Consider the following 9292-nt stretch of genomic DNA (forward strand, 5'->3'; position numbering starts at 1 on the left):
TGCTGTTAACGAGTAGTACTCATCGAACTCTTTAACAGAAAAATGAGAAACATGCATGTTGTAAAATGGCGCATACTTTTTCAGATTACGGCAGCTTAGTAGTTTTTAACACAATTACCCTCGCGGGATGAGTAGACATCTGGCTGTTTGGAGAGAAGTATGTCTGACGGCTCCCTCCTCGAAGGTAGAGCGGGTGCAGGTGTCTACTCGCGTGAGCTGAGATTGGAACAGTCCCACTCACTAGCGGAAATATTTGTCATTATGCGTGGAATGCAATCCGCACTGCAACAACACATTACGCCAAAGTAATATACTTCTGTTCCGATAGCCAAGTTGCTATCGAAGCTCTCGCTTCGGCCAACTCAAGGTCGATGTTAGTAATCGCATGTCGAACTCAAATTAAGGAACTGAATTATGTTAATACTTTACGCGTTTAAAGGCCATTCTTCCATAGCTGGAAACGAATTGATTGATGAGTTAGCTCGTAATGGAGAATCACAAAACTTTATTGGTCCTGGGGATATGGCATTGGAGTTGTCTGGATTCATGTCATGAAACAAAATTGTACACACGGGAGCCATCTCCGGTAGTAGCAAGCTATTTCGCTAATCTGTCTAAACAGAATTGCAGTGTCTTAGACAGATCACTGCCGACTGAACTATCGCATGGCAAATATTCAACTCAACGCGTAATCCGTTTGTGATAGTTGTGAATCCGATTATGGAACTTCTTACCATTCATATGTAACTGCCTAGTCTACCCGCAATTGCGTTTCCTAATATTTGGTAAACACTTACTTAGTGAAATTGGTATCTTCTTTGCAAGAGGCTTAAAAAGCCTGCTCCTAATCGTCTTGGAAGTCTCCTTTCAAGATGCACGGAAGCCTCCTTTAAAAAGCTTAGAAAGCCTCCTTTTAAGAAGTTCAGGAGCCTCCTTTCAAGAGGCTCAGAAACGGAGGCTCGGAAGCCTCCTTTTAAGTTGCTCGGAAGCCTTCATTCAAGAGACACGGAGGCTTCTTTTCAAGACGCACGAACGCCTTCTTTTCAAGAGCCTAAAAGTGCTTTTTTAAAGAGGCTTGGAAGCCTCCTTTCAAGAGGCTCAGAAGCGTTCTTTCAACATGCTCACAAGCCTCACCACCGGTTTTCAAGAGTCGCGGAAGCCTACTTTCAAGCGGCTTGGAAGCCTCCATAAGCCCTCAAACTCTTACAGGAAGCTTGACATATGAACATCTTTCTGGAGAGCCATATATCCCGTTAGTTTTCAGGTCCGTTTTTCAAATATCTTGGGCATTAAGCTTATTTTCATTTACAGCGAAAAAAATAGGGGGTACATCAATGAATACGAAAGTTTGAAGGTGTACCTCTCAAGAAAAAGGTTGTTTTATAAGATCATTGGGAGGTTTTTTCAAAACACAGTACTACGAAACTGATGTTGGTCAACATATGACCACAACGATGCTGGGTCATTAGGCCGATGGTCATTACGCAATGAGGAAGAAGTAGAAAGAAGAAGGAAAAAGGATGAATAAGTAAGAAGGAAGAAGGATGAAGGAAGAAGAAAGAAGGAAGAAGGAAGAGAGGAGAAGGAAGAAGGAAGAAGGAAAAAGGGAGAAGGGAGAAGGAAAAAGGAAGAAGGAAGAAGGAAGAGGGAAGAAGGAAGAAGGAAGAAATAAGAAAGAAGTAGGGAGAGAGAAGGAAGAAGAAGGAAGAAGAAAGAAGGATGAGAGAACGAGGAAGAAGGAAGAATAAAAAAGGGAGAAGGAAGAAGAAATAAGGAAGAAGGAAGAAGGAAGACGGAAGAAAGAAGAAGGAAGAAGGAAGATGGAAGAAGGAAGAGGGAAGAAGGAAGAAGGAAGAAGGAAGAAGGAAGAAGAAAGAAGGAAGAAGGCAGAAGAAAGAAAGAAGAAGGGAGAAGAAATAAGGCAGAAGGAAGAAGAAAGAAAGAAGGAAGAAAACGGAAGAAAGAAAAAAGAATAAAGAAGAAGTAAGAAAAAATAAGGAAGAGAGAAGAAGAAAGAAGGAAGAAGGAAAAAAGAAGAAGGAAAAAGGAAGAAAGAAGAAGGAATAAGGAAGTAGGAAGAAGGCAGAAGGAAGAAGGAATAAGGAAGAAGGAAGAAAGAAGAAGGACGATGCAAGAAGAGAGAAGGAAGAAGGCGTAAGGTGAAGAAAGAACTTCTCATGTTTCACTTCTTGCTTCTTTTTTCTAATTCGGCCTAATGGCCATTCGGCCTAGTGGCCGTTCAGCCTAATGACCATTCGGTCAAATGGCCTGACACCGACTTCATTATGTGTATCCCAAGAGTCCATCCTAGGCCCAGTGTGTTGGAGTGCTATGTATGACAAAGTGTTGAAGCTTAGACTCTCTCCAGAAGTCAAACTTCGCAGATGAGGTTCCGCTTGCTCTGCCGTGAACGGCGAATCCATTGAGGAAGTTGAGCTAACTGTATCTCACGCTTTCAAGAGTGGATGCATTCTTGGAAGTAAGACTCATGAGTTCATCGTCGTTATCAACCCAAGTAATCAGAGTCGGATATTGCGAAATATCATCCAAACGCTCCCACAAGCAGAGATACGTAACGTAACTTCAACAGCCACGTTAATATGCTTATGTGGGTAAGCAACTTCCTTTTTACTTATGAATCCCGTACACCTCCGGTGGTGTAAAGGGCCGACTTGAAAGATCTCCATCCTGAGCGTTGCCCAGCTATCGCTTTAACCTGTTGCCAGGTTAGATTTCGGTCGACTTCTTTTATTTCTTTATCGAGGCTTCGCCGCCATGAGCCTCTGGGTCTGCCTCTGCTGCGATGTCCCGCTGGGTTCCAGTCTAATGCTTGTTTACAGATTTCGTTTCCGCCTCTTCGTAGAGTGTGGCCGACCACTTCCGATCCCGAATTTCTGTTTCTATTGGCCTCTGCTGACAACGACGATGGAGCTCGTTGTTTGAGATCCAGTTGTGAGGCCACCAGGCCCGAATTATATACCGCAGGCATCTGTTGATGAACACCTGCAGCCGTTCAGTGTTCTCCACTGATACACACCATGTTTCGCTAGCGTATAACAGCACAGATTTCACGTTAGAGTTGAAAATTCGTATTTTGGTGCGTTCACTTATCTGCCTGTTTTTCCAGATATTTCTTAAACTCGCAAAGGCAGCCATTGCTTCCTTGATCTGTGCGCCTATGTCGATGTTGGTACCTCCGTCTGACGCCATTTGGCTACCAAGATATTGGAAGCTTTCAACATTCTCCACTGGTTGCCCGGCTACTGTGAAACTGGAAGGGGTCACCGTGTTTACATCCAACGATTTGGTTTTGTTGACGTTGATGACTAAATCTGCCGAAGAGGAGCTTACTCTGCATATCAGAGCGCCGTTGGGCGAGGAGTGCAACGTCATCAGCCAATTCGAAGTCGTTTAGGTGCTCCATGGTTATAGGCTGCCATAACAGCCCGCGGTTTGGTTTACGGTCAATCGCATCTACCAGAATCTCGTCGATTACGATGAGGAACAGTAACGGTGATAGAATACATCCTTGACAAGACCCCATTGTGCACGAAAAGTCCTTGTACTGTGCCTCGATGAGGCGGATGATTTTCTCAGGAACCCCCTTGCGTCTCAGGGCGCCCCACATATTCTCGTGATTGAGACGGTCGAAAGCTTTTTCGTAGTCAATGAATACCAAGTAAAGGGACTCTTGGAATTCGTTGACCTGCTCAAGAATGATGCGGAGCGTGACAATATGGTCCACACAGGATCTAATGCCTCGCCAGTTATCGCATACAGTCAGGTCACCCTTTTTGGGCACCTTCACTAAGATATCTTGCATCCAGTCGACCGGGAAAGTTGCGGTGTCCCAGATATTACGAAATAAACGATGCAGTAGTTGAGCGGATGTCATAGAGTCAGCTTTGAGCATCTCGGCTGATATGCGATCGACCCGTGGGGCTTTATTCGATTTCATGCTTTGGATGGCTGTTTGAATCTCTAGCAGTGATTGAGCTACGGCATTGACGCGTGTTATACGTCGGATCCCAGGCAGATCATGCCGAGGTGGTGGTAGCCTGGCTGGCACTTGAAAAAGCTGTTCGAAGTGCTCGAAAATGGTCAGTTGGGTCGGTCAATAACCGATCATTCGCGTCTTTCACAGGCATCGTTACATTAATCTTCGCTCCGCTTAAGCGTCGTGAGATATCGTAGAGGAGGCGAATGTGATGACATGAGCGATTTACTTCCTTCTCAAGAGCCGAGTATCGTTGACGGGCTAAGACTTTGGCTCCTCTAGTTTTTGATCGCTCTATCGCGGCTTTGGCTTCTCTTCGCTCCTATATCTTCCTCCAGGTCTCATCGGTGATCCATTGTTTTCTCTGGAAGTGCAGTTCGCCCAGATTGTTCTCGCTGGTGGCGATGAAGGCATTCTTGATGGCGGTCCATTGGTCTTCCACGCTGGCACCTTCCGGAATATCTGCAGCACGCGTCTCCAGTTCTTCAACGAAGGACCGTTTCACCGTGGCATCTTCAAGTCGGCGTGTGTTGAACCGTCGTCCAACTCTCTCCTCCTGCCGACGAATCCGCACAATGCGCAAGCGTAGAGGTGTGCGCCGCCGCGCCACTCTGCCGCCTCTGACAATTTTTGTATCGGCGCGCCGCCGCTGAACTATGATTTTCCACGCCGTTTCAAATTCGAAGAAGTCCGCAGAATTTTCCGATAGATATCTCCAACTCATCACGTTGAAACTCCACTGAAATTTTCGTGAAAATACCAATGATTTCCTTGAAAAAACTAAGAAGAACTTCGAGTGCAAATTCTGAAGGATTACCCTTTTTTTTAAATTTTAGTAAAAAATGGCTACTCAGTCTTCATTTAGTAAAACGAGTACGTCATTTAAAGGCTACTTTACACCTCGGGAAAATTTTCCGCCGGATTTTAGCTACCTTAAGGTAGCCTCACACGTCGGGAATATGGTCCGTGGAATTTTTCCTCATGTATTTTCACATATGCGATGTTCTCGGGATTTCGGCACAGAAAATCGAAATCCCGGCCCCATTTAAAATACACGGGGACCAAAATGATGGAAAATTTTCCCGAGGTGTAAAGTTGCCTTTACCCAACGTTTCGACACGGGGATTGTGTCTTCTTCAGGGGGAAAATACTGTGTCGAAACGTTGGGTAAATAACATACTCGTAGGCATTTTTTTTACTGAAACACAAAAGAAACAGTCGTCATACGAACAGTTTTTTACCGTGTTTTAGGATTTCCGTTGAAATCCAAACAATTTCTCTTTGAAATGGAATTTTTGAACGAGAAAGGTCGTTTGGCAGCCAAATGTTGTTAAATATCTTGGCTGTGCATATGCACAGCACATGTTTCGAAATGGACAAATTTATATGAAATTTGCGAAAAAGAATCCACGTGTCTTGGAGGGACTCGAACCCTCAACCTCCTACTCTCTAGATAGGCATGATAACCCTACAAAGGTCACGTTTGCGGAAAAGCCATCAGAATCGAGTCCCTCCAAAACACGTGGATTCTTTTTCGCAAATTTCTTATCAATTTATCCATTTCGAAACATGTGCTGTGTATATGCAAAACCAAGATAATTAACAAAAAAATGGTTATCGTACGGCCCAGTTGCCGAATAATATGCAATTAAATCCAAATGTTGTTTGGCCAAATATGGCATTTGACCGAACTAACCATTTAGTTGAAGCCCATCAAGCCTAAAATTATTTCGCCGAAAATGTCGTTTGGTCGAAAGGTAAATACTTTCGAAAATGTCGTTCGGTCGAGTTCCTTTGGCTGAAAAAATCCGTTGGCCGAATAGCTCAATTGGCCGAAATGGTCGTTTGACAGAAAGGGCCATTTGGCCGAATGGACATCTTGTCTAAAGTGTCGGAGTGTTTTGCAGAAAGGTAATTTTCGGCTAAATGATCTATTCGGTAAAAAATATTTTCGATCAAACGATTATTTCGACCAAACGGCAGTTTCAACCTACAGGGTTGCAAGGGCAAACAACTTTGTTGGTCAAATTACATTTTTGGTCTAACCATTTTCGACCCAACAACCGTTTCGGACAATCGTTTACATAATTCCGCCAAATGGAATTCGGCTTACCGTGTTATTCGGCCAAGCGACATTCGAACAAATGGCTTTTCGCCGAATGACTTTCGACCAAACGACAGGAAGGGCCATTTGGCCGAAAGGTGTTTGACCGAATAAATTATTAGACCCATCTGGTCGAAAATCTCTTTTATCGAAATGGATATACGACCGAAAATATCGTTTGGTCATTCGGTCGAAAAAATCGTTTGGCCAAAATGGCCATCTGTCTAAATGGTCATTTAGTCATATGATCAATTCGGCCAAACGGCCCTTTCTGTCAAACGACTATCACGACCAAAAGGCATTTTGGGCCTGTTGCCTCATTCGGATAAATGACCATTTCAGTCAACAAGCTGGTAGAGACAACTCTTTTTCCGGCCGATTGTCGCTTTGGTCAAATAAAATTTTTGGTCAAACTGTTCTTCATTTATAACCGTTTCGCACGAAATATCTTTCCGTCGAATGATTTTCAGCCAAATTACCCTTTTCCATTTTTTAGTAAATTTTTGAAGAATTTTCGAAGAATTTTCTATGAGCAAAACCGAAAATGTCCCGAAGAAATCCAAAGTAATTTGTTCAAAATTCCGAAAAACAAAACAGCTTTTCGTAAAAAAAATTAATATTGAATGTTTAAATTTTGAAAAGGTTTGGTGGAAAATCCTGAAAATTCTTCGTGGAATTTTTGAAAAGTTGCAGAATAATCTTGTACGATTGAAAACACTGTTTCGTTTGTTGCATCAAACAACGACCCCCACCCTCCCCCCATAACACTTTTTGTATGGAAGGTTTAATTTTTTTGTATGGATCATAATGCTCGGCTAGACCTCCTCCCTGCACTTTCAGCGTTACGTAATTTGTGCAAGAACCCTTATGAGATACGATGGATGACTCTCACTCGCCATGAAGCTAATTCGATTCTGTTATAATCACTTTTTCCCTTTTTCTTGATATCATTATATTGTCAATATAGTAGTTTCACAGAAATTTCGTAAGTAAAAACAACCATGAATATTGTTGTTCTGATGTATTATTTGCAGGGTTCGTATTTTTCATTTCGGTGAGACAAAACAAGCGGCCCGAAGTAGATTTTTTTTTTGGCAGTCTGTGGCGAGAAACGTCTTTCACTCTTTTTTCTTTCTCTAGAGCAAGCCTGAAAAATAAACGAAAATCATGCCTACTTTATGAAGTTCTTTTTTTCGGTTCATCAACTTTACGCCTCACTCGTTTTTCGCGAAAATTTTCATTGTGCTTTTATAAAAGAAATTAAGACCACAATGGGATTCGAACCTAGAACACCAACAAAAATAGCACTGGGTTGTGCTCACTCTAGCCATACCTCCTCGTTGAGCCATACCTTCTCAGGAGCATCTCGTGAAAATTCCAGAGATTTTCCCATGGAAACTCCTTAAAGTTTATCGCGCATATTTTGCAAAATTTTCTGTGTATATTTCAAAAAATATAAAAAAGAAATTCCGAAAAAAAATCCGTCGATATTCTGAACATTCTCCTGTAGAAATTTGTATGAATTTCTCGTTGAAATTCTGAAGATTTTTTCACTGATATTATTCCTTGCGTTTTCTAAAGAGCTTCCCTTAAAAATTCCAAAGAATTCTCAAAACTTCAAAGTAAGTACCGTGAAAAATTATAAAATAATTTCCAAATGGATATTTTGGAAAAACTTAGTGGGAAGTTCCGTGAAATTCTAAAAAAATATGGTTGAAACAAAAAATTGCCACCCTGATTCACGCCGCCGCCGCCGCCTGCTAAAATGGCTATCGGCGTCCCATCGGAGACCCACGTGACCTTGTGAACCGGACGATGAGGGAAGACCAACCCCCGATCACCATGTCGTTATTGGCACAAAATTCTGCGAGCAGCTCTCCGTTTTCGCTCATTTCTCCGAGACCATGATTGCAGAAAGGTCTGTAAAAAGTCCTCAAAATTTCTGGAAAAATTTATAAAAGCGATTGCTTTACGAATTCATAAAGGGATTTCCTCAAGTAGGCTCTAAAGACTTTCGGAAGGTTTTTTTTCGAAGAATTTACTAAAACTTACGACAAAATTCTCAAATGAATTTCCGTATAATTTCCAAGGAGAATTTTTGTAAAAATACCCGGAGATATTCCCAAGAATACCCGGAAGAATTTCCACTGACAATTTTGGAGCGACTTCTGCACTTCCGTCATACGCATGTTTGGAATTTTGGCACATATTCTCGAAGATTTTAGCTAAATTCCAGTAAAAACGGTCAACTCCTAGAAAACTCCTAGAGAACTCCTAGAGAAACTTGTTATAAGAATTGAAAGAGAAATAAGGCACAAATAACGGACTATTTTTTGCTAAAGTTTACGCAAATTATTCTGCCAAATTCACAAAAAAAATTCTGCTGAAATTTCTGAAAATATTCTTCTGTAATTTCCAAAGGAATTTACGCTTGAAAATCCGGATTCTGACAAGCAATGGAGCTTGAGCAACCATGTTAGATTGTGTATTTTTTTTTTTTATTTGATACAAATTGGAATCCAATCCTGGAGTGAATTGGCCGGTAGCCGGAATTGCTATTGGACCTAGTTGGGTCGAGGAAATCCAATCCTGGAGTGGATTGGTCGGTGCCCGGAATTGTTGTTAGACCTAGTTGGGTCAAGGAAATCGAATCCTGGAGTGGTTTGGTCGATGGCCGGAATCGCCATTGAATCTAGCTGGGTCAAAAAAATCCAATCCTGGAGTGGGTTGGTCAGTGGCCGGAATCGCCATTGGACCTAGTTGGGTCAAGAAAATCCAATCCTGGAGTGGGTTGGTCGGTGGCCGGAATCGCCATTGGACCTAGTTGGGTCAAGGAAATCCAATCCTGGAGTGGGTTGGTCGATGGCCGGAATCGCCATTGGACCTAGTTGGGTCAAGAAATCTAATCCTGGAGTGGTTTGGTCGATGGCCGGAATCGCCATTGGACCTAGTTGGGTCGAGGAAATCCAGTCCTGAGAGTGGGTTGGTCGGTGGCCGGAATTGTCATTAGACCTAGTTGGGTCAAAAAATCCAATCCTGGAGTGGATTGGTTTGCCTCTGAGAGAATAAAGCAGAGAAAGGCACTGTTGCTGTACCGTCGACCAATAACAGCTGAATTTCTGGATGCCCCCACCAGGGGTAGCACACTTACTTCACGTAGAAGTAATACACTCAAATCATTAATTAGATTT

The sequence above is a fragment of the Armigeres subalbatus genome, chromosome 2 (assembly GCF_024139115.2).
Source record: "Armigeres subalbatus isolate Guangzhou_Male chromosome 2, GZ_Asu_2, whole genome shotgun sequence".
In the NCBI taxonomy this organism is placed as follows: Eukaryota; Metazoa; Arthropoda; class Insecta; order Diptera; family Culicidae; genus Armigeres; species Armigeres subalbatus.